At 54.1% G+C, this 22,003-nt stretch overlaps 1 long non-coding RNA gene and 7 other non-coding genes across 33 annotated transcripts in view; all 8 read right to left on the bottom strand.

The window, feature by feature from the left end:
* The window catches only part of LOC103346390 (uncharacterized), a 115,481-nt gene that overhangs the window by 2,242 nt on the left and 91,236 nt on the right, over window positions 1-22,003 (bottom strand). For 14 of the 26 annotated variants that reach the window (XR_011384959.1, XR_011384967.1, XR_011384969.1 and 11 more), the window contains one exon: window positions 632-19,866. This is a non-coding gene — a long non-coding RNA (uncharacterized lncRNA). Of the gene's footprint in view, window positions 1-631; window positions 20,485-22,003 lie in introns of those variants that run through there. The other 12 variants (XR_011384955.1, XR_011384954.1, XR_011384952.1 and 9 more) reach the window with 4 other exon arrangements.
* On the bottom strand, window positions 2,760-2,819 carry MIR329 (microRNA mir-329). Its single transcript, NR_162605.1, has one exon. It is a non-coding gene; the product is annotated as a microRNA mir-329 (primary transcript).
* MIR758 (microRNA mir-758) lies at window positions 3,471-3,530 on the bottom strand. The gene has a single exon (NR_162701.1). It is a non-coding gene; the product is annotated as a microRNA mir-758 (primary transcript).
* MIR323A (microRNA mir-323a) lies at window positions 3,738-3,793 on the bottom strand. The gene has a single exon (NR_162600.1). It is a non-coding gene; the product is annotated as a microRNA mir-323a (primary transcript).
* Window positions 3,899-3,954, bottom strand: MIR1197 (microRNA mir-1197). Its single transcript, NR_162710.1, has one exon. It is a non-coding gene; the product is annotated as a microRNA mir-1197 (primary transcript).
* Window positions 5,479-5,532, bottom strand: MIR299 (microRNA mir-299). The gene has a single exon (NR_162597.1). It is a non-coding gene; the product is annotated as a microRNA mir-299 (primary transcript).
* On the bottom strand, window positions 5,905-5,960 carry MIR411 (microRNA mir-411). The gene has a single exon (NR_162636.1). It is a non-coding gene; the product is annotated as a microRNA mir-411 (primary transcript).
* Window positions 7,102-7,160, bottom strand: MIR379 (microRNA mir-379). Its single transcript, NR_162629.1, has one exon. It is a non-coding gene; the product is annotated as a microRNA mir-379 (primary transcript).

Below are 22,003 nucleotides of genomic sequence, written 5' to 3'. Positions count from 1 at the left end.
GAAAGGAGGAGGGGGAGGGGGAAAGAGGAGGAGAAGGGGGAGAGGGGAGGGGGAAGGAGGAGGGGGAGGAGGAGGGGGAGGGGGGAGGAGGAGGGGGGGGGAGGAGGAGGGGCAGGGGGGAGGTGCGTGGCGGGCGGGCCGCTCCGGGAGGGGCTTCCCCATCCATCCGCCCCCCCAGGCACCAGGCTCCCCTAAGGGCGGCCCTGGAGCCGCCACAGCTGAGCAGCCGCGGCGGCAGCCGCACGCCCACGCGAGCCGGGCATGAATATGGCAGAAACCCAGGTTCTCTGCCCAGGAGGGCCACCGGTGCGCACCCCCAGCCTCGCCCCCAGAGCGGGCCTGGCCACCTGACTGTCCACATGCACGCCCGACAGAGTAGCTTCCCCCCGCCCCGCCCTCCCCTGCAGCCGGCAGCAGGTGCAGGAGGACCCCTGGGCTGGGTCTGACTCAGGGGGGCACCCGGTGGGTCCCGGCCCTCGTGGGCGTGGCTGGGCCACGGACCCAGAGAGGAGATGGCAGCAAGGCCGCTCTGCCCCGGCTGTGAGCGTGGACGTGAGGTCCACCCAGGGCGGGGCTGGCTGAGTGGGTATTGCCCAGGGTGCAGCTGCTGGACCCCCAAGCCGGTACTCACCAGTGCTGCCGACACCACTGCCCCACGTGGACCCTGGGCTCCCATCCAGGCAGCCCTCCAGGTGGCATTCACTACTGCAAAGAGACAGCCAGTCGGCGTCACTGTACAAGAATTCAGCAGGCAGCCCCTCTTCAAAGACCACAGCCGCCCCCAGCATGAGTTCTGCTACCACCCCAGCCCCACCAGCCCTCCCCAGGACGGACGCACGGTGCAGGTCCCGGCCAGCACCCCCGCGTGGGCCTGTCTGGTGGGCCTTTCCCTTGCGTGGACTCACACCGCGGCCGCCTCCCTGGCACTGTCAGTGGTCAAGCCAGCAGCCCTCCCGGGCAGGATCTGAGCCTGGAAAAGATGCACTGATCAGAAAGGTTAGAAGGAGGGGCCTACAGATTCGCCCTGGCCCCTGTCCTCCCACGCCTTCAGAGTTTCCCCCGTGCAGCGGGACGTCATCCCACAGGGAGCCGGGGTGCTGACCGACGGCGTAAATGAAGTGCACGCCGTGGGTCTGCCATCCCCTCAGCGATCCTGGAGAGCGGCTGGCACTGCTGTCCCTTCGGTGGCACTTGTGGTGTGTCTACAAAGCTGCCCCCAGGACCTCGCGCTGCAGGGGCACTGCCCACTGTGAGCCCCATGGGATGGCACCCCCGGCCAGTCTCCCCGCACAGCAGAAACCTGGGCCCTCTGCAGACTTGGCGTCCTGCCAAGGAGCCCTCCACGCAGGACTGCGTCTCAAGGGCTCCCCCATAACCCGTGTCACACAGCCAGTCGCCTTTCCAGTGCCTACCCAGGGCCGAACCAGCCACCTCCCTCCCCTGAAGGCTGCCCCAGAGCCAGGAAGAGCCTCGGGGGTGGGACTGGGGACTAACGCGCGTTCCCCTGTATGTTTCATCAAAAATAAAGAGAAGACAGCACAGACAGCCTCCCCGTCAAGTATCGGACATTAGCACTGCTCAGAAGACAAACAAGAAGCCAAACCACACAGACAAAAATGTCTTAGAGTCTCTACCAGTGATGCTAAGGCCACCTCCAGGAAGTTTGCCCGGGTCTCCGAGGCTGGGTAGACCAGATGTCCCAGTCTCAGCTGTGCAGAGGCTCTGGGTAGCTTCCGGAGGTGAGTGGGAAATGCTTGGGGACCTGACCCTGAAACTTCACAGGAGAAGCTCCGCCTAGCAGCACAGAGCTCCCTCCCCCCACAGCCTCGCCAGGCTCCTAACGGCCCAGCAGGCCTCAGAGGAGGCCTCCCACAAGCAGTCAGTGCCCCAGCGTGAGCATCAGGAGGGCTCAAGACAGATCTGTGGTTCAGAGGGAAGCGGCAAGTGGAGGCCGAGGAGCAGTGTCCAGGCCACCGCCCTTGTCTGTCCAGGGCGGGCAGCAGGGGCTCACCTGCACCTGTTAGGCCACCCTCGTCTGTCCAGGGCAGGGAGCAGGGGCTCACCTCCACGTGTTAGGCCACCCCTGAGCCCACTGCCAGAGCTGCGAAGATCAGCATTGCTCCTAAGCACGCCACTGGCACGGAACCGGGCTGGCACGTGCGACTCCCAAGAAGCCAGAGGAACACAGCCGCAGGGAGCCCACCTGTGCGTTCTGGGGTGTAGAGCCATCGTGGTCACAGCGGCGCTCCCCGGCAGGGCTGTGGTGAGGAGGCCTAAGAATGGATAAGACACTGGTGGTTAGTGGCCCGGCGGCAGGAGTCAGAAATCCCCTGCTCCACATGTGGCTGTGTGGTCAGCCACACTCGCGTCTGTTCCCTAGGCGCACGGCACCCTGCCCCTGAGCTCGGGTCTGGGCCAGAGGCCTGAGAGATGGGATCTGATACTGAAAGAGAGGTGAGCCAGGTGTGTTTCATCCTCATCCAAGAAACAGAAACCCAGAAAACCTCTCTTCAGGTACCACCGAGTACCACTGCTCAGACACCTCTGATCCTGCCCAGACGTGATACTCAGTCCTGGGAGATGTTAAGCAGGCGTTGGACAGTGAGGGTTAGCAGAACAGATAGCGTGAGTGCAAGCTGTCAGTCACAGGCTGGGTACCACCCATCGATTTCTGTGTGCTGGGCAGGCACTGATAGCAACACGCGCCCCTGGAGCCAAGGTCTGGGCCAGAGGCCTGAGAGATGGGATCTGATACTGGAAAAGAGGCTAACCAGGTGTGTTTCATCCTCATCCAAGAAACAGAAACCCAGAAAACCTCTCTTCACGTACCACCAGTTACCACTGCTCAGACCACCACCGAGCTGTCCCCAAATGTGACACTTGGCTCTGGAGGTCCTGTTGAACAGGGAACAGCACCGCCGGGCCTTAGCCAGTTTGCAGGAGGAAGCCATTAGTGGGATGCATGCTGTCAGTCAACCATCCACGCAGTGCCCTGTTGGAGCAGACCCCCGGGGCACATTCTTGGAGCTGGCATCGCGGCCAGTGGGTGGTCACGGGAGCTGGTGTGCCGTGACTGAGGCCAGGGCGAGCTCCTGCTGCCAGAGAACCTCAGATGGCCTGCACTGAGGCCGACTCTACCAAGCAACGCCCACGGGTGACCTGGGCCATCAGCACAGTGCACACAGTCGGTCGCTCGAGTACGTGGGGGCGGTGTAGACAGCTCACCCCTCCTCCAGACTTTGGGTGGCCCTGTGTCTAGGATGCTCTCCCAAGATCCTGCACAGAAAACAAGTCCAGCTCGGCCATATCTGGCACGTAGATAGCAGACTGCTCACAGGAGCGCTCTTTTCTGGGTTTGGCAGAGTGCAGCCAGCCCCGCTTTACTGTCTTTCCCCCAGAAGTCGACACCTCTTCCAGGAAGTCCTCCAAGGGTGTGTGTTGTGGGGGGCGGGAGGGAGGATTAGATACTGAGGGTTAGTGGACCAGGTCACAAACGGCACAAATAAAGCGTGTGCTCTCTGGTCAACCATCTCAGGTATCCAGGCACATGCTGATGCCACTCTCCTCGTCCTCACATTATCCCAGCCCTTGAAGCTGTCAAGCCAGAGCGGTCTGCTGAGACAAGCACATCACCAAGCCCACTGGGTGCGCCGGGCACAGGCCTGGGAGCCCTCCCCCGCCCCCCCATGTTGATGTTAGCTCCGGGAAAGCTTGCAAGGCGGGATTAGATACTGCAAAGAGGTCGACCGTGTAATGTGCGCCATAAATAAAGCGAACGCGCCACGGACCACCTCTCTCCAAGTACCAAGCAGCAGCAGTGTTAGCACCAGGACTGTGGCTCTCCCTCAAAGCGGACACCACCTCCCGACGTCTTCCAAGGCGAGATGTGATATTGAGAAGAAGTAGACCATGTGTCCTACGTCACAGATAAAGCGTACACACCATGGTCAACCGCATCTTCAGATACCAGGGCGCAACACTGACCTGCGCTTGCCGTCCTGTTCCAGGAAGTTCTCTCAACGTGCGTCACAGACCAGTGCTGATGACCACAAACCCACGGTGCCCACCGCTTCCAGGATGCCCCACACGGCTGGACAGGGCACTCAGTGTGGATCGGCGGACCAAAGGGCCAACAGAGTGCATGGTCTGCAGCTGGCCACGTGGCAACCTGCACCTGACCGTGCCCACCCCACGGGCCCCGCTCTCCACCTGGCATGGCTGCCAGGGGGCCCTGAGGCTGAGACTCGGTGGACCATGTTGTGGACATCCTAACCACGCGCACGCTGTATCGTTTGCCACTTCTCCCAGTATGGTCAATGGGGCTGAAACCAGCCAGTGTGTCTCCTGCACAGCTGGCCCTGCCTCTGGCAAGACCTCTGAGACCAACTCTGATACTGAGAAGACATGGACCGTATTACATATGACCCAGCACAAGTTCTGTGGTCAACCATCTTTTCAGGTACCGTGGAGAGGACTATGGTCAGAATCCATGTCTCTCTGCTTTTACCAGCACTGCCTCCAGGAAACCCTCCGAGGCCAATGGGGCACTGAGCAGAGGCCACCTTGCAATGTCTGCTGTGGGCGCATCACAGAGGGACCCCAGGGGCACGACACTAGAACTGGGGCCAGGCCGCACACCTGGCACTACCTGTGGGAAGCCCCGAGTGGCAGTCGCCCTCACGGAGAGCCAGAATGAGGAACATGCATTGTGAGTAAAACACAGGAAGCAGGGTGAACTTCCTAAGCACCCAGAGGCTGTGCCTCGGCTCCTGAGGGGGTGGTGACCTTCCTGGAGACCTTCAAGGCCGAATACGACAGCGCAAGGACACAGACCATGTCACGTATGCTGTTAGTGAAATGCATGCAGTGTGGCAGGACCCTCCTCAGGTACCATGAGCTCAGCGCCCCCGGTGAGTTCTCCGAAGCGGGACTGGCAGTGGGGAAGACCTTCAAGGGCCGAGGAGCTGTGCCTTGTCCGTCCGCATACACGGGCCTTCTGCATCTTCACGGAGGGTCGGTGCCGAGGCTGGGCTTCGGGCAAGGCCCCTGAGCTGGCTAGACTTGGTACGGAAAGAAAATAGACTGGACACGCGCTGTTGTGGCAAAGCCGAGACAGGGTGTCCTCAAGTACCTGGTGTGGCATCGCCGTGTGTGCCCAGCTCTGCCCCTGCACGGGCAGCCTGCGTGCCATCCCTCAGTCACGAGCGTTCTCAGCCCTGGCCACAGTCTCCACGGCCACGGGAGCCACATCTGGGAGCGAGCTGCCTTCCTGGAGGCCATCAGTGTCCGTAGGGAGCCCTCGGAGGCGGCGCTCGGCACTGAGGAGAAGACGGCGTGGACAGCGTTAACAGAGGGTGCGCGGCTGCTTATCTCCTGCGGGGCCACACGGCTGGTGGGTGCAGGTGGCGAAGACACGGGCCTCTTCTCCAATGGCAGGCTCTCTCCAGGACGCTTCGGATGGCTGGGCTGGATACCAAGAAGCGGTTTACCGTCCCACATACATACTCAAAATGTATGTGGGACGGTAAACCATTCCTTCAAGTACCGCACCGTGGCAGCGACACTGGGACACAGGCTCCTGTCCGCACGGCTGCACTTGGAGCTGGGAAGCAGCAGGCCATGGTTTCTACTGAACAAGAGTCGCGTGGTCAACCAGATTGCGGCACAGCACTGATCCCAGAAGGAAGCAAGGTCTCCTCCCCAGAGATGCTGAGGTTTCCCAAGGCAGAACTTGATACAAGAAGAGCGAGATTAGGTCATTTCGCATCATGCAGAAAGGAAAACATGCCAAAAAGGAAAACCATCTCTTCGAGGGGCATGGAGCGCCCCAACGGCGGGTCCGAGGGCGCCTCCCCGAAGACGGCGGCGTTTCCAGGAGCCTCGGGGATGGATTTGATACTGAGGGTTAGTGGACCGTGTTACATACGTCACAGATAAAGCGTACGCTATACGGTCTACTATCTCTCCAAGTACCACACAAGGGCGCCGAGGACAAAGGTGAGCACGCTTCCAGGAAGCCCTCCGAGGCTCTGAGCTGGGTGGAATCAGAAGGCAGGTCGGGCACAACACATGCATCATGCGGCAAGCACACATGGGCTAGGAGTCTCTTCTTCATGGTCAGGGTCAGCGCTGACACTCATCCCCAGAACCGGCAACTCCTCCAGGAAGCCCTTCTGGCTGAAAGTCTCACTGAGCAGAAGTGGACGATGCTATGGATCTCATGGTTCCAGAGGTACTGATTGAGTGCCAGCTACATTATCACGCACCGTGCTGGGTCTGAAGGAGGGGGAAGGTGGGCACGGTGGAAGACGGGGCACGGCACGTGGCCAGCAGACCTGGCTGGGGGAGTGGGCAGCAGGGCAAGTGCAGAATGGCCCACGCCCAGCCAGAAAGGCTTGTCTGGTCACATTTGGCAGGCCGGGCAAATATTAGCAGGGCACCCTTTGTGAGCCATAGTCCTGGCCTAAAAAATTAAGCCACAAGGAAAGGCCAGCGGCCGTAGCTACCTCCAGATGGGGCAGGGGCGGCACTTCCAGGAGGTCCTCTTAGGCTGGATGGGATTCTGAGCCGTAACCACCACTGCTTCTTCAAGAACAAAGCCAAGTGTCATTTTGGTCAACCGCCTCCCTGAGGTCAGAGGCACTGTCTCATCACCAAACTTGGCACTGCTTCTGGACAGTGCTCTGAGCCTGAACTTAGTGTTGTTAAGAGGTGGACATGAGTACAGACACAGGGAGGAAGCATCTCTTCAATGCCACAGAGCAGGAGGGAGGCCGCACAGGTGGGTCCCCTGAAGATAGCACTGGCTCCACGAAGCCCTCCGAAGCTGACCCGGCTACTGGGAAGTGGTGGGCTGTGTCTCACAATCTTTGCTCACGCGTGTGCCACACGGCCAACGATCTCTTCACATACCAAGGCTGAGGCTGAAGTGGCATCACCTCCAGAACACTCCCCAGAGGGCGTATTCAGTGCACAAGCCCAACATCAACCATGGGCCACAGGAAAGATCACACAGCAGTGCTGAAGCTAAACCCAGCATTCTCTTCCCGGACGCTTGCAACACCTCCAGGGTGCCCTCCGAGGATGGATTGGATACTGAGAGTTAGTGGACCATGTTACATAGGTCAGAAATCATAACGCCTACGTTCCATAGTCTACCATCTCTTCAGGAACCATGGGATGGCGCTGACGCCCAGAACCAGGGCCTTGTCCCCAGAAAGCTTTCTGAGTCCGGATGTGGGAAGCAGGCATCTGGTAAAGAGAAATGATTCTCCCCACATGGGAGGCAGTAGGGCTGACGGGGAGGGAGTGCTTCTCCCCAGAAGTAGGAAGACGAGGCCGACTCAGAAAGATTGAGAAGAGGCGAAGTGTGCAGCATTGGCCAGGCTGTGGCCGTTCTGCAGGTCAGCTATCTCTTAATCAAAGGCAAGGGCAGTGGTTTGCTCTGCAGGGCAGAACAGGACACTGTCAGGCAAGAGTTCACCATGTGCAAAGCCCCGCAACCTCCAGATAATGACCTGCCCGAGCTCACCCAACACACCACACCAACCTTGTGGACTCCAACCACAAAGCTGAGTGGGAAGTGGGCACCTCCAGTTCCTGGCCAGTATTTCCGGCATCTTCAGGAGGCCTGCCTCGAGGCTCTCCATTCCCCCTCATAGCCCAGCTGTCAGTATCACCACCCCACATGAATGGGATACAAAGCCATGAGATTGGTGAGTCTCCAAGGAAGGGGCAAAGATGGGCTCCCGGGCAGCATGGCAGGAGAGTGTGGCTGTCCTCCAAAGTCCTGAAGCCCAGTGTAGTACGTCATTCCCCTGCTGGCAGTCCAGGTGTTGAGCTCCACACTCCTCAGAATGGCATTCAAGGCTTCTGCTTTCATTCCCGTCATCCTCTCCTGTTTCCTGCATGCAGCAGACAATCCAGCTAACAGGTTACCCTCCATACTGCATTCACTGTTCACATACCTCTGTCCATACTGCTTTTCCAGCCCAGAGCGCATCTCTGCTTGTAGCTCTCTCAAGCCAGCCAAAGGGCAGCTTTTCCCTGCACTCTGGTACCACCCAGCTGACTCAGACTTGTGCACCCCTTGACCTGTGTGAAAGTCCTCCACCCAATCATATTTCCCATGTGCTCAGTTGTAGAAACAGATGTTTATTAAATAGCACTAGGTTCTGGAGTTCATGACAATGAAGACTGTCTATGCCTTACTGCATAGCTTCTCATTTAGCAAGTGAAACCTACATACAAATAATTATCTCAAAGCATCAGTTTCAAAATTTGAAAAGCCCAGCACGTTTTGAAGGCGCAAACGGCATTAAATAAGAGGGCCTCCCAGATCAGCTGCAGATCTCAAAGGTTTGAGAGGAGAAGATGAAGAATGGGAAGACTAAGCTAAGGAGACAAGGAACAAGAGTGAAAAAGCAGGCCAGAGGCAGAACTAGATGGAGTAGAGACCAGATGAGGCACAGAAAGGAGAGAGAACAGCCCAGATGGAGACAGGCCAGGTAAAGAATGGGCTGAATTGGGCACGGACGGACAGGGAACAGACCTGACAGAGCATGGGCCAGGCAGAATATGGACAGCACAGAGACCTGATGGAGCAGGTAAGGTGCGGGCAGGACAGAGGACACACAAGCTGGAACGTGGATTGGATGAAGCATAGACAGGATGGGGTCTGGACCCAATGGCCAGGGCAAAGCATGATCTGGATGGACTATGACAACCAAAAAAGTATCCATGTGAATGGAGTGCGGGGAGCCCAAATCTGGCCAGAAAGGAGCCCGTGCTGTGAGACAGGGGCCAGGTCACATGTGGTCCTTTAACAAAGGTTGATGACTTCAGGCTTCATCCTCAGGCCAAGGAGAAACCACTGGGAGCTGGGAAAGACTCAGTGAGCTTCACATGTTTATTATTTCTCTGGCTTACATAAAAAAAAAATGTCCCTGGGAGACTCGGAAAAGGAAAACAGGGCCCAAAGAGAGCGAATGACACCTTGGGCAGGTTGGGGTCATGGAGTCGGAGGGAGGAGGACATGCCTGAGGGCATTTAAGGAGAAGAGCCCAAGAGACTTGCTAGTGTGCCATGTGCAGGTGAACACGGATGAGCAACAGGAGATGTCAGCTATCCTTGCAGGCGTCTGGCACAGAAGCTGGCCTGGGGGACACCGGATGAAGCACAAGTGTTCATGGGGAGGGGCAGGAGCTTAGTTGTGAGTGCGGAGTCAGAGATGCTGGCGAGCCCTCCAGGTGCAGCTGAGGGGCTGGCTGAGCGATGCAAGTCCCGGGTATTACAAAAGCTCTCTGCGGGGGAGAGGAGGGTCGGAAGGAAATAAAGGCGAGGCCACCAAGCGGCTGCTGGGAGGGGGCAGTGCAGGTGGTTCTTGAGGTGTTTAAGCTTAAAAGGACTAAACCATGGTAAGAGCTAACGGAGAGGGCCCGGCAGGAGGCGGACAGCGGCTAAGGAATCTTGCTTGAGAGCAGGAGAAATGGAGCCCAAGCCCAGGACATGCACGCCACAGATGAGCAAGGAAAGAGGAACAGGCATTTCCAAATGGCAGAGACTGACGTGGCATGGGATCCCCGGGCCTACTGCATGTCTACAGAGGTGAACAAGCCCACCTCCCCACGCAGCCTCCCACACGCAGACCCCCACAGGAGGCCTGAGCGCTCCTTCTGACCTCACGTGGCTGGCATCTCGAGGCCCTTCGCACATCCCAGGCCCCAGGCAGGGCTCCACTCCCCCATCCGTCCGTTGTTCTGGAGGAAGCTGGATGCAGCTGTCATCCATGCACCCCGTCCTGCAAGAACTCGCTCCTCCACGCGTGCGTCGACTTCTCAGCTCCTCCTCCTCCTCCCATGCAGGCACCTGTGTGTTTTCTCAGTCACCTGGCCCAGGGTGCACATGTAGCAGATGCCCAGTGTAGACGCAAGGCTGCCGGTGCAGGAGCTGGGGGTCCAGACGATGGAAAGCCGGACATTCAACCCACACGTTGGCAAGTGAGCACAAAGAGAAGGACTGGGGGTCCTGAAATCCAGGAGCCAGACCTCAGAAGGAGGCCATTCAGGGCCCCCCTGGCACGGCACGTGGGATGGGGTGGGGTGGGCAGGCAAGTAGAGGCGGCATTAAGAAAACTCACTGGTTCCTTGCCATTTGAGATGGTGCAAAGAAACAAACACTAAATTTAATCATTGTGTACTGGACAGAATCGAGAATACTACTTCACCTTATCAAGGAAAAATGGACACAAGCATGATTTTTAAAAAGCTAGAATATAAGGACCAACAGATTTGGAATCTGTGTGTATGCTTTCTGAATTACCAAACTAAAACAAAAGCATTGCCTGTCTGATATAACAAAAGTTATTGAAAACGAAAAAAGTAAAATAAGCATTAAGTACATTTCATTTTTAAGCACAAACATGACAATCAAGAAAAAAAATGCCAATGAGTTATATACCCTTTAAAAAAGGTCTTCGATTTGGGTCAAAAGCCTCAAATCCAAACTTTCTGTTGTCTATTTGAAACACATTTTCAGTAAATCAACTCAAAAAATATCCAATCAAGGGATGGCACAGATAAGTAGGGAGGCCTCCGTTTTCCTGCTCTGAACTCTCAGACAGCCCGTGCAGCCGCTCATCAGCATCTCAGAAACCATGGAATTTCTACAGCAGCTGAATGCCAGGGAGCAGCTTGCTACCAGTGCATCCCCAGCTTTGCAGAGACAGCAGCTTGTTCCATCTGCTTGTGCAGTTATTTAAACGTTACACTGCAGAGGCTTTCCAAGGGTATCCTGAGGAGCCCTGGGGGTCCCAGGTGTCAGTGTCAGGAGGGCATCCAGCACCCACAGTTCAGGTCTTGCCCACCCTGAACAAGGCAGCTCTGAGTTTGATCTTTCTGTTTACTGGGCTTCTGAGTAATATTTGGCTTTGGCTGCATATGAAAACCAGTACTCAATTACATTTCGCTTATTGTTTTATAAATAAGTGGAAAATGGAAAACTAAAATTGTTGATACCTGTGGTAAGAGCATAGATCTCATATATACTTGGGAAATTAAAACAAACATGGGAATTCTTAGGCAGACCCAAAGTGGCCAATCTTCAGTTTCAGTAATTGAATTTAAGGCAGTCAACCGCGTGTTTGGGAAGAAGACCACTACAGAACATCGTGGAAAGTGAGACGCTGCCTCAGAGAGGTACAGACCAGTGAGCTCCTGAGGAGCAGAATGCTCTGGGACAGGCAGGCGGCCAGTCAGCTTCCCAGCACGACTCTGCCTTCACGGCGGGCCTCCAGAAACAACCGGCTGCCTCAGAATCACAAGCGACAAGAAAGCAGCTGTGCTTCTGCAGCCAAGTCGTGGAGCAGGCCGACGCCCCACCTCGCAGTCCGTGGCTGTCCTACAGCAGCCAGAACGAACGAGCCTCCGAGGCAGAGTGAAAAACAGACCCCAGTGTCCAGACCCTCCCAGCACTAAGGCAGGCAGGCAAGAAGCAGTGAGCAACACACGTTGACCTAGAGGCAGCACCCCGAAACAGAAAGTGAGAAAGAAGGAAGACGCTGCCTGCATTAGCCTCAGGTTGTGCTGTCCAGAAAGCTCTGACCAATGCATGAAACAAGCAAAAATCCCATAAACCATTAGGCTGAGATTGAAATCACAGATACTTATAGATTACATAAATACTTACTATGAAAATCCAAAAGAATCAACTGATTCACTGGTAGAACTAAATGTCTTTACATCAAAATCTATACCCAGCAAATAACAGACCTTAAAGATCCATGATCATTTACAAAGTTGATTGTATTACGAAACAAAAAGACGTCAATAAATTCCCCAAAATAGAGTTTATATGCCCACATTCTCTAGCCACTATTAAATAATTGAATAAAAATGTAAACAGACAATTCAGATTAGAAATTAACATAAAAGTGAGCTCTACTTTGGTCCATTTAATTCAGTTAATCATTTCTTTGAAGAACAAGAAGTGAAAAACAGTTATAAATATCTGATAAATTGAGAAGGCTACATATTACAACTCGTGAAATGCAGCCAAATTGCAACCAGAGGCAAATTTATGTCACAAAACAATAAGGGATATGTGGATCAGTCCATAACACAAGCTTTGGAAAAGCCTAAAGAATGACAGAGGCAGATGTTACTGAATTTAACCCACATACAAAACATTGAATTGCTAAATTATTCAGGTAACTGAGACACCATCTCTAGCCCAACTAATAAAAAAGAGATTAAAATATGTATATGCAAAATTAATGACATAATAGAGACAGATTAAAATTCTATTATAAAGAAATTCTATGAATGACATGTTAAATCTTGGAAATCTATTTTCTGAGATTAATAATGGTTAAAAGTTAACTAGTGAGCACCCACCCACTACAAGCAAGGCAGTGCAAGGCACTTGATCTCGTAATCTTCTCAGGGGTCCTCATGTTAACCATTTCACCAATTAGCAGACTTTGAATAGGGAGGGCACATCATTTCCTCAACGTCGCATGGGAAGTGACAGAAAGAATTTGAACCCAATTTGTCTGATTCCAGAGCCTACACATTTAAGTAAAGAGCTATAGTAGAAAAAGAAGCAAACATTCTAAAGAATCCAAAACATACAGAAGAAATAGGAATAACTCAAAGACACAGCACAGGAGTCACACAGGTAAGTTCTTTCAGGCTTTCACAGCATGGATCATTCCAGTGATGCGTGCATGGTACAGAACACAGAAAAGATGAATACCCCTGATTTATTTCACAAAGCCAACGGAACAAAGCCAACAGCAACCAGATTGAAGAACTTCCAAATGAAATACTAGCAAAGCAATCTTACAGTACATCAAAAGAACAGTATACCATGATCAGTTAGAATTTATTCAAAAAATGTTCCAAAGTTATGAAACATTATTTTAACTCATTGGATTGACAGATTGACAGAGAAAGCAGCAACATATCAATATAGATAGCAAAGAGATGATTTCATAAAATTCTAAAACCATTCCCAATTTTAAAGTCATGTATGACTGACTAGGAGTAAATACTTCTTTAGCATTATAAGAAATCTAGACTGCAAGAACAGTTTGCTCCACACTTAACAATGAGTTGGTAACAAAAAAGATTTCTTGTATCAACAATTTAAAGTCTTAGAATATCTGGCCAATGCTATAAGACAAGAAAGAGGAACTGACGAGCTAAAAGTAAAAGAAACAAAATTCCTATTATATAGGAATTTCATAGGAATGACTGCTTTACCTAGAAATTCCAAACCACTCAGCTAAGAATTCATAGAATAAAAGAATTCAATGAGATCAACAACAACAATAAATATGTAAACAATTACCTACATATTAGTAATTACCAGTTAGGAAACACAGGGAAAATGGATCGAATTCATAACAAGTAGTATTTAATTCCTTCAAATAAACTTAATGACAAATTGCAAACTTGTCAAATTTGAGAAATCACATGTATATATAATATGTAAATATTATGCACAGTGTATCAAAAATATGAATTCTTAAAGTTCTTTACAATTTTACAATAGGCCCTACAGAAAATATCTGCAAGAAATGTTTTTAACTTTATGACATCACTAAAGTTCATCTGAAAGAGTAAACAAATGAAACTAACCAAGAAGGAAGGGAAACTATTGTGATTGAATGGTAACACGCTCTAGCAATGTAATACATAAAGCAAAGCAGGATTTCACCTAAAAATAGACAACTAATGGGATAACAGGAAGTTGAACAAGAGTCAAACTAGAAAAGCATCTGTCATGTGGTGAGTGTGGAAATGGGAGAAATACTTGTTTCTCACAATAATTAAATAGATGGCTTAAAGACTTAAACAAGAAAGATGAAAAAAAATAAAAGTGAGTTTTAAAAATGAGCTTAGTTTGGGAAAGGTCTTTCTAAGCCAAAAGGAAAATGCAAATGAATAAATGATAAGAAAAAAATTAAGAAACTTTTTTTTTACTTAAGGAGAAATTCGTGATAGATTTTTAGAGTGTAACAATTTTTTAAATAAAATTTTAAAGCTCCTTTGGGGATAGCTGTTTGGCATAGTGATGAAGATGCCAGCATCCCACACTGAGTGCCTGAGTTTGAGTCCTGCTCCGGTGCCAGCTTCCTGCCGATGCACACCCAGGAGGCAGCAGGTGGGGGATCTGGGCTCCAATACCTGGGTCCCTGCCACCCACAGGTGGAGACCTAGGTTGTTTCCAGCTCCTGACTTTGGCCCGGTCCAGCCCCAGCTGTTGAAGGCATTTTGGAGAGTGAACTAGTGGATGGGAGATCTTGTGTGTGTGTGTGTGTCTACTTTTCAAATAAACCAATACATATTTTTAAAAAAATACATTGAACAAAATGTAATGGCAATTAAATAATGAGGTTGGGGTATTGGTAACGTAGAATAGAAAAAGAATTATTATTCTTGCTTAAAATGTCCAACAAACTAGAAACAGATGAATACACTAATGGGGAAAAATACAGTGATGACTTTTCATTCAATGTTGGGCACTGAAATTGTGCTAAATGATGGTAAGGAGATTTCTCCCTGAATACAAGCACAGGGGACAGGGACAAGAGGAGAGGACATCACTGATTAGGACCCAGGAAAATGGCAGCTGCAGGCAGCAGTGAGGGGAGCTGAACTGGAGCCCAGTGCACTCAGGGGTCAGGAACCAGCAGGAACCGCTGGACCTTCCGGGGATGAACCAGATGACAGAATAGGGCAAACCTGCAAATCCTCCTGCACGGTGCAGAGCCCTTCCCACCCCTGAAGCTAGCTAAAGCAGACATGTCTGGAGCAGAGACGGTGGGCGCAGCTGGGGGCAAGTGCTCTGAACCAGAGGAAGAAGCTAGAATTCTACCGACTGGGAAACCCAAAGCTCCTCCACAGACCTCGCCAGAAGTGGCAGCTAAAACACTCTCTCCAGATGCGACAGTGAGGAGCCTTCTGCAGAGCCTCTGACATGCAAGGAAAGGGCTTGAAAATGAGAACACCCTGGCCTCCCTGTGGAGAAACCACAGCTCACTCTACAGAGAAGCCCACAGCTTCTCCTGAGAGCTCGCTGATGTGACTGTGTGAGCCATGCCTGAGTGTCTGAACACGTCAACAGTGTTGAGGGATGCAGCTCATACATGAGTGACACACATACCCGGAGGACAAGGAAATCTTAGCTCTAGAGGGAGAAGAAAATTTCAGAAGAAAATCTATCATTAATGTTATCAGGGATATCAATGAAGCAATTGTATGCATGAAACAACATGTTACAGGATAACATTTAGGGAATAATAGAAAAATTAGAGATATGAAAGCAAAAATAAAAACATTAAAAATTAAAGGACAGGAAAATCTCACAAAGAGAACAAAGAAATTAAAAGTTAAAAAAGTCAGAGGGAGGGACTGGCATCGTGGTGTTCAGAAGGTTACTGTGCTGTTTGCCAGCACCTCAGATGGAGTGCAGCTTTGAGTCTCAGCTACTCTGTTTCACATCCAGCTCCCTGCTAAGGCGCCCGAGAAGGCAGCAACTGGTGGCCCAGGAACTTGGGCCCCTGACACCCATGTGGGAGACCCATACGGAGGTCCTGGCTCCTGCAGCTATTTGAGGAGTCAAACAGCAGTGTCTCTCACTGTTTCTCCCTCTCTTATCGTCACTCTGCCTTTCAAATAAATAAATCAATAAAATCCTTAAAAATCAGAGGGAAAATATGGGAATATTGGAAAACAAGTAAAGCAAGTCCAACATATGAACAACCAAAGTGCCAGGAAAAGAAACAGATGTGAGGAAACGATACACGCAATCATTCAAGAAAGATTTCTACAACTGAAGAACGTGAAATGTGCAAATCAAAAGGGCCTGGCAAAAATGGATACACGTGGATCACATCAAGATACAAACACTGGAAGACAATGAGTAAATCCCACAAGTTCCAAAAAAGTAGAAAAAAAAAGACCACGTACAAAGGATGAGGAACCACAAACGTGCAAGACTTCCCATGGATGCCATGTGAAGAAACACACAAGGATCTATGCTTTCAAACTCTGAGCACAGGAGAACACGCAACAGCTTCTGACTTGAATTCTATACCCAACCAAACTATCCATGCTAGCACAGGCTGCACCTACTTTTCCTTTTCAGATGCGAGACCTCTAAAGACTGGCCTCCTGAAGCTGGCGGAGGATGCACTGTAGCAGGGGCAGCTGTAGAGTGGAGCTGGGGGAAGGAGGGGAGCTAACGCCTCTACAACAACCAGGGCGAACTACCTGACTCTTCAAATGATGTGTGCTTGTGACTTTGAGGAAAATAAAGACCCAAGGCACCGAAACTGACAATCTAGATTCCAACAACCCCAAAAGATATGCAGGCAAAATGTTCTTTCATAGGTCGTAAAAGAAGTGCAGATGACAAGAGCAAAACAAATACCACATTTTCACAAACCAGCAAAGGTGAAAAACCGTGATAAACACCCTGAAGAGCTGGCACTCTGCACGCTAGTCCTGAGCACACAGGCTGAAATAAAGGTTGGCAAAGGGAAATTTGGCAACAAACGCTTTCACTTTTTCATGTGAGCAAACTGCAGCAAACGGACCAAGGACGTACGTGAAGATGATTAAGTGGAGATGCTCAGCCCAGCTCACACCACGCAGCTTTTAAATCATCTACAGAAACAAACCAGTCCCCCGAGTGGAGGGAGACACTCACCAGAATACCGTGTAACCAAACCAGTCACCCGAGTGGAGGGAGACACTCGCCAGAATACCGTGTAACCAAACCAGTCACCCGAATGGAGGGAGACACTCGCCAGAATACCGTGTAACCAAACCAGTCACCCGAATGGAGGGAGACACTCGCCAGAATACCGTGTGACCAGTAAAAAGGACAACAGAGGGAACCACTTGATAGCATGGGCAATGTCCAGGGTATATAGTTAGTTGGGAAAAAAGTCAGGATGACAAAGAGCCCAGTTAGAAATACTTACATGAGCGCACACACACACACACGCAGTTCACAGATGTAAACAGAAGACCAGAGGCTGGTCACCAAAATGTTGGCAGTGGTTATCTCTGAGTGGTGGAACCAGGGAAATTTTGATTCTCCCGCTTGTTCTTTTCAATATTTCACAAGGATTGCAACAAACATTAATTCATTTTTTTAAAAGAAATAATCTTTTTAAAAATGTTGATGTGCAATGGATTTTGGTTATTAGCTCAGGGTCTTTTATGGGAAGAACTCACGTGGCTCCTGCTTCTCGCATTCTCCGTGACAGTAACCAGTCAACAGAGTGCAGTGCACTGTGTGGATCTGATGTGACTACACGTGGTGGGAGGGTCACCCTGGGCCCCAGAAAGGACGCCACTATGTGCTGCGCTGCAAAGCCAGCCTGTCCCCACCGAGGAGGCGCCAGAGCTGAGGGACTTCTCTGGCCAACACCGCCCTCCGTCCAGAGAAGCAGCACCTGGATATGCCCAGGTGGGAATGGCTCCCGCGCCAGCCCCTGTCCAAGGCCCTCACATATCCTCCACCTGTCTTGGATCACTCGTCTTTACAGCATCAAGACCAAGCTAGGCACCCATCACAGGCATGCAAGTGCTGCAGAGTGTAGCCAGGAAACGGGCAGCTCACCCAGCAAAGTGACACCGTAGGCCTCACGCTTGTCTGCCGAGGCTCATGCCACCAACGCGCAGTGGGCTCCGGGGACCTTGCAAGACAAAAGGGGCCAGTCACAAAGCCAAACCCCTGCAAGCATGGGTCTGAACGCGGGGCCCCGGGGAACAAGCAAACACTGAAAGGCACTGTGGAAACAGCACACTGGACATGGGATGACTCCTGCCCTCTGCACGCCCACAGCTGGGCAGCTGACACAGGGAGCCACGCGTGGGGGGGTTCCTGAGTGACGGTGCTGACAGGAGGTGTGAACTCTGCAACTGTAAGACTTTCAGTGAGGCAGGGGCGAGACAAGCAGGGCGGGGCACCCAGGCAGCAGCAGGAAACTCGGGGTGCGGGTGGAGGGCAGGACGGCAAGCGAGGGCCCCAGATGAGGCCAGGGAGCAGCTGTGAAGGAAGACAGAGGTGCAGGGCAGCACTGCCAGGACATGGTAACGCATCACTCAGTGTGCAAGAGGGGACGGGACACTGATGACCCTGCCTTCAGGACTCCTGGGGCCACGTGCTGGGTTACAGGAGCGCACAAGGCTACGGGTTTGGCCCAGCAGAGCCATGCGCTCAGGCTGAGAGCAGCCGGCCTCATGCTCCGGCGGACATGGAACTGGGATGATAACAGACTTCGCCCCCTGGCACTGGCCAACAGCGACCCAGAAGTGGCCCTCTGGTCATCTTCACGTCTGAAGGATCACTGCCCATCCAGAAGCCACCCTGCGGCCCAGAGCTAGAAGGCCAGCTGTGCCTCACGTCCAGCCAGGCCTTGCCCCTGTGCTGGGGCCAGCCGTGGGCACGGGGCTTCCTGCAGGCCACGGCCGGGACGCGGCCTTGGAGAGCTGCTGTTATGTTCTGTGCCCCAGAGCCAAGCCCAGCAGGCTCTTGTGAGCAATGGTGACTGCCCAGCGGAGGCACCCCAGGTGTGAGGACACCGGAGTTTGGGGACAAGGCAAGGCCCTGGGCTAGGGGAAGGCTGGGAGGGTGGGGTGGCCCTCGTACCCACCGCAGGGAGAGGAGGGTTGCCGGGGTTTCTGGGAGTGCGTGCTCGGGGCAAGGAAGAGCACTTTACAAACATGGAAACCTCTGGCAGGAAGAGGCCCCGGGTGGGGGGCGGCCATGGAGGGGGCAGGGGCGCCCCCAGCCACCCAGCACGGCCTCTCCAGGCCAGGGGATCACCCCCAGCTGAGTAAACGTGGGGCTGAGGGCCCCCAAGGAGGCCGACTAGAGCTGTATGGATAGGGAGCCTGCACAGCAGGGGGCCAGGGTGCACAGTGCAAGGGCAGGGCATGGATGGAGGGTGCGGGCGTCTGGATTGCAGGGGCACAGCAGGGGGACCCCGGGGACACAGGCTCAGTCCAGCGGCCCTTTAAGAAGCCTGCACTCTGGCCCAGGGTTCCCCAGAAAACCCCACGTGAGGGTCCCTCAGCAAACGGGGCCTGAGCCCAGCAGCACCCAGGGACAGCTGAGGGACCTGGCCAGGCTCAGCAGCTGCTGCACAGAGCAGCCACATCCGTCGGGCCAGGGTCTGGCCCCCGCGCAGGGGTAAGGTCCCCGCGCAGGGGTAAGGCCTGGCTTTCTTCCGAGCCTGCTGAAAACACCCGTGCCAGTAAGGGGAGCCTGCGACCAGAGGGGAAAGAAAATGTCACCACCGGCCTGAACCTGAGATGAGGATCGAGGGGCCTGGGAGAGCCGGGGGGCGGAGGGGGCCAGAGCATGGGAGGCCTCTCCCCTCCCCAGCAGTCTAAGCCGTGTTGCGGGGAGCCGCATCGTCCATGGGGAAACTGAGGTCGGGCTGGACACCCCTGGGCTACAGTCCCAGTCTCAGGGGACTCTTTCTGCAGTCACCAGGGGACCTCAGGCCCCTCTGGGAACACGTGGGGCCTGAGGCAAGCGTCGCTCCACGCTCCATCCACAGCAGGCGGACAGGCCTCCCAGGAGGGCTGCGGCTTTGGGGGCTGGGGACACCCACGTGGTGCCGAGAGCCAGGCTCACCTTGGACTCAGAGTGGACTCCTGTGCCTTCCCAGCCTGGGGATACCACGTGGACAGCAACCTCGTGCAGTGGCCGATGCTAGGTGACCGTGCGTGGCGCATGGGACACAGCCAGGCTCTCGCGGATGAGCGGGGTGAGTGACTTCCTTGGCATGGGTGAGGCCCCGGCGACTTCCCCACGGGCACTCTCTCGGGAACTGTCACCCTGGCAGAGAGAAGAAAAAAGATGACAAAAGAGAATAAGAGACCACAAGTCTCCTGGTCCTGTCGCTCACAGAAGACAGCAGGGCCACTGGGAGAGCCAGGCCACGAGGGCACGAATGCTGGCCAGCTGGTCTCCAGGCCGTCCAGCCCTGGGTCACTACTGGGTATAGCCAGTGCCCTGCAGAAGCCAGGAGGCCTGTGACAAGGACCGGGCCAGAGGCACTGCTGCCTGGGCTTGCACCATGGCCCTGATGGCACCTGGGCACCAGGGGACCACCCAGTCTCGTTCTGCTTGCTGGGCACCAGGGGACCACCCAGTCTCGTTCTGCTTGCTGGGCACCAGGGGACCACCCAGTCTCGTTCTGCTTGCTGGGCACCACGGGACCACCCAGTCTCGTTCTGCTTGCTGGGCACCAGGGGACCACCCAGTCTCGTTCTGCTTGCTGGGCACCAGGGGACCACCCAGTCTCGTTCTGCTTGCTGGGCATCAGGGGACCACCCAGTCTCGTTCTGCTTGCTGGGCCCCACGGGACCACCCAGTCTCGTTCTGCTTGCTGGGCACCACGGGACCACCCAGTCTCGTTCTGCTTGCCTGCACAGTGAGGAGCTGATGTCTCGCACCTAGGGACCCCGCCAGGACACAAGGGGCGACTCTGGGCCCCGCCTCTATGCAACGGGCATCGGGACAACTGCTGGTTCCGTGTCCCCCGTGTCAGGGTCCACCAGGCTCCAGTTCCCAAACCCCCTGGTGCCCGCTGGCGACAGGAAGGGCGAGCCTGGGTGCGAAGCCTGGCCTGTGGCCCCTGCACACCAGGGAGCACTCGCACACTTGCCTCGTCCATGTCAGCACCAAATCAAAGTCCCTTCTGGCTCTGGGAGGAGTCGAGGCCGCGGGCCACAGCGTGTAAGCAGAGCAGAAGAGGACCGGCCTCGCTCAGGTTTCGTCAACGAAGCAAAAGCAAACCGCAGAATTCTCTCTTGCAAACCATCAGCCTCTTGGTGACAGCCGAAGGTTTGTTTTCCACCTTCCCTTCCCTTCTGTGAGAGGGGGCCCAGCGACCCCCAGGGGCCGGCCCTGGCCAGTGGCCACGGGCTCTCAGATTTTGAAAGGGCCTTTATAAGCCCGAGTCCGACGGCCCACGTCCTTTCCAAACTTCCTGGGGGAGTGAGGTTCACTTCAGAAAGGAGCAAGGTCTCCATGTTCAAGCCCGTGAGTGAAAACAGGGCCCTCCTGGGCCGTTCCCAGGGTGAGGCTTACGTGTAATGAGTGGCAGGCGGGAGGCAAAGTGGAGTCGGCTGGCGGGGGGCGGGGGGGTGGGGGGTGCACAGGAGGCCTCGGCAGCCAGGAGGTGCCATCATCCAGGCTGGGGGACTGGGCCCCCTGCCTCTGTGCACACGCTCATCCCCCTGCACCAGGATTCTCACTGGGTCAGCTCCTCTGCTCCAGGCCCTGGCTGGGACAGTGGCAGACCAGGCTCCCAGGTTGTGAGCCCACAGCCTGAAAGCTCTCGGTCTAGTGGGGGAGGCACTCATCGCCTCATGACCCCAGCAAATGGGAGGCTTCTGAACACTGAAGGTCAAGCACAAGGCCACGGAACGGTTGGGGGGGAGGGGCACGTGTCCCACAGGAGGAGGCAGAAGGCCTGCGGCCACCGAGCAGTGCTCCCACTCAGAGGCCAGAGACGAGCAGGGGCCGTGCGCAGGTGCAGAGGCACAGTGCACAGGCCTGGGAGGGTCAGGGCCAGCGCCTGAGCCCAGGGCTGTGTGCTGGGAGGTGGGGCTGGGCCTGCACCCGGGGCCCTGTGGGAGGCACAGAAGGAGCATGGGACTCCTGGATGAGTCCCAAGTGTAGAAAGACCACACTGGCCACGGTGAGCCGTGTAGAAAGACCACACTGGCCACAGCGAGCCGTGTAGAAAGACCACACTGGCCACAGCGAGCCATGTAGAAAGACCACGCTGGCCACAGCGAGCCATGTAGAAAGACCACACTGGCCACAGCAAGCCATGTAGAAAGACCACGCTGGCCACGATGAGCCATGTAGAAAGACCACACTGGCCACAGCAAGCCGTGTAGAAAGACCACACTGGCCTTGGTGAGCCGTGTAGAAAGACCACACTGGCCTTGGTGAGCCGTGT

Source organism: Oryctolagus cuniculus, chromosome 20, assembly GCF_964237555.1.
Source record: "Oryctolagus cuniculus chromosome 20, mOryCun1.1, whole genome shotgun sequence".
In the NCBI taxonomy this organism is placed as follows: Eukaryota; Metazoa; Chordata; class Mammalia; order Lagomorpha; family Leporidae; genus Oryctolagus; species Oryctolagus cuniculus.
This window is presented reverse-complemented; position numbering and strand designations above follow the sequence as displayed.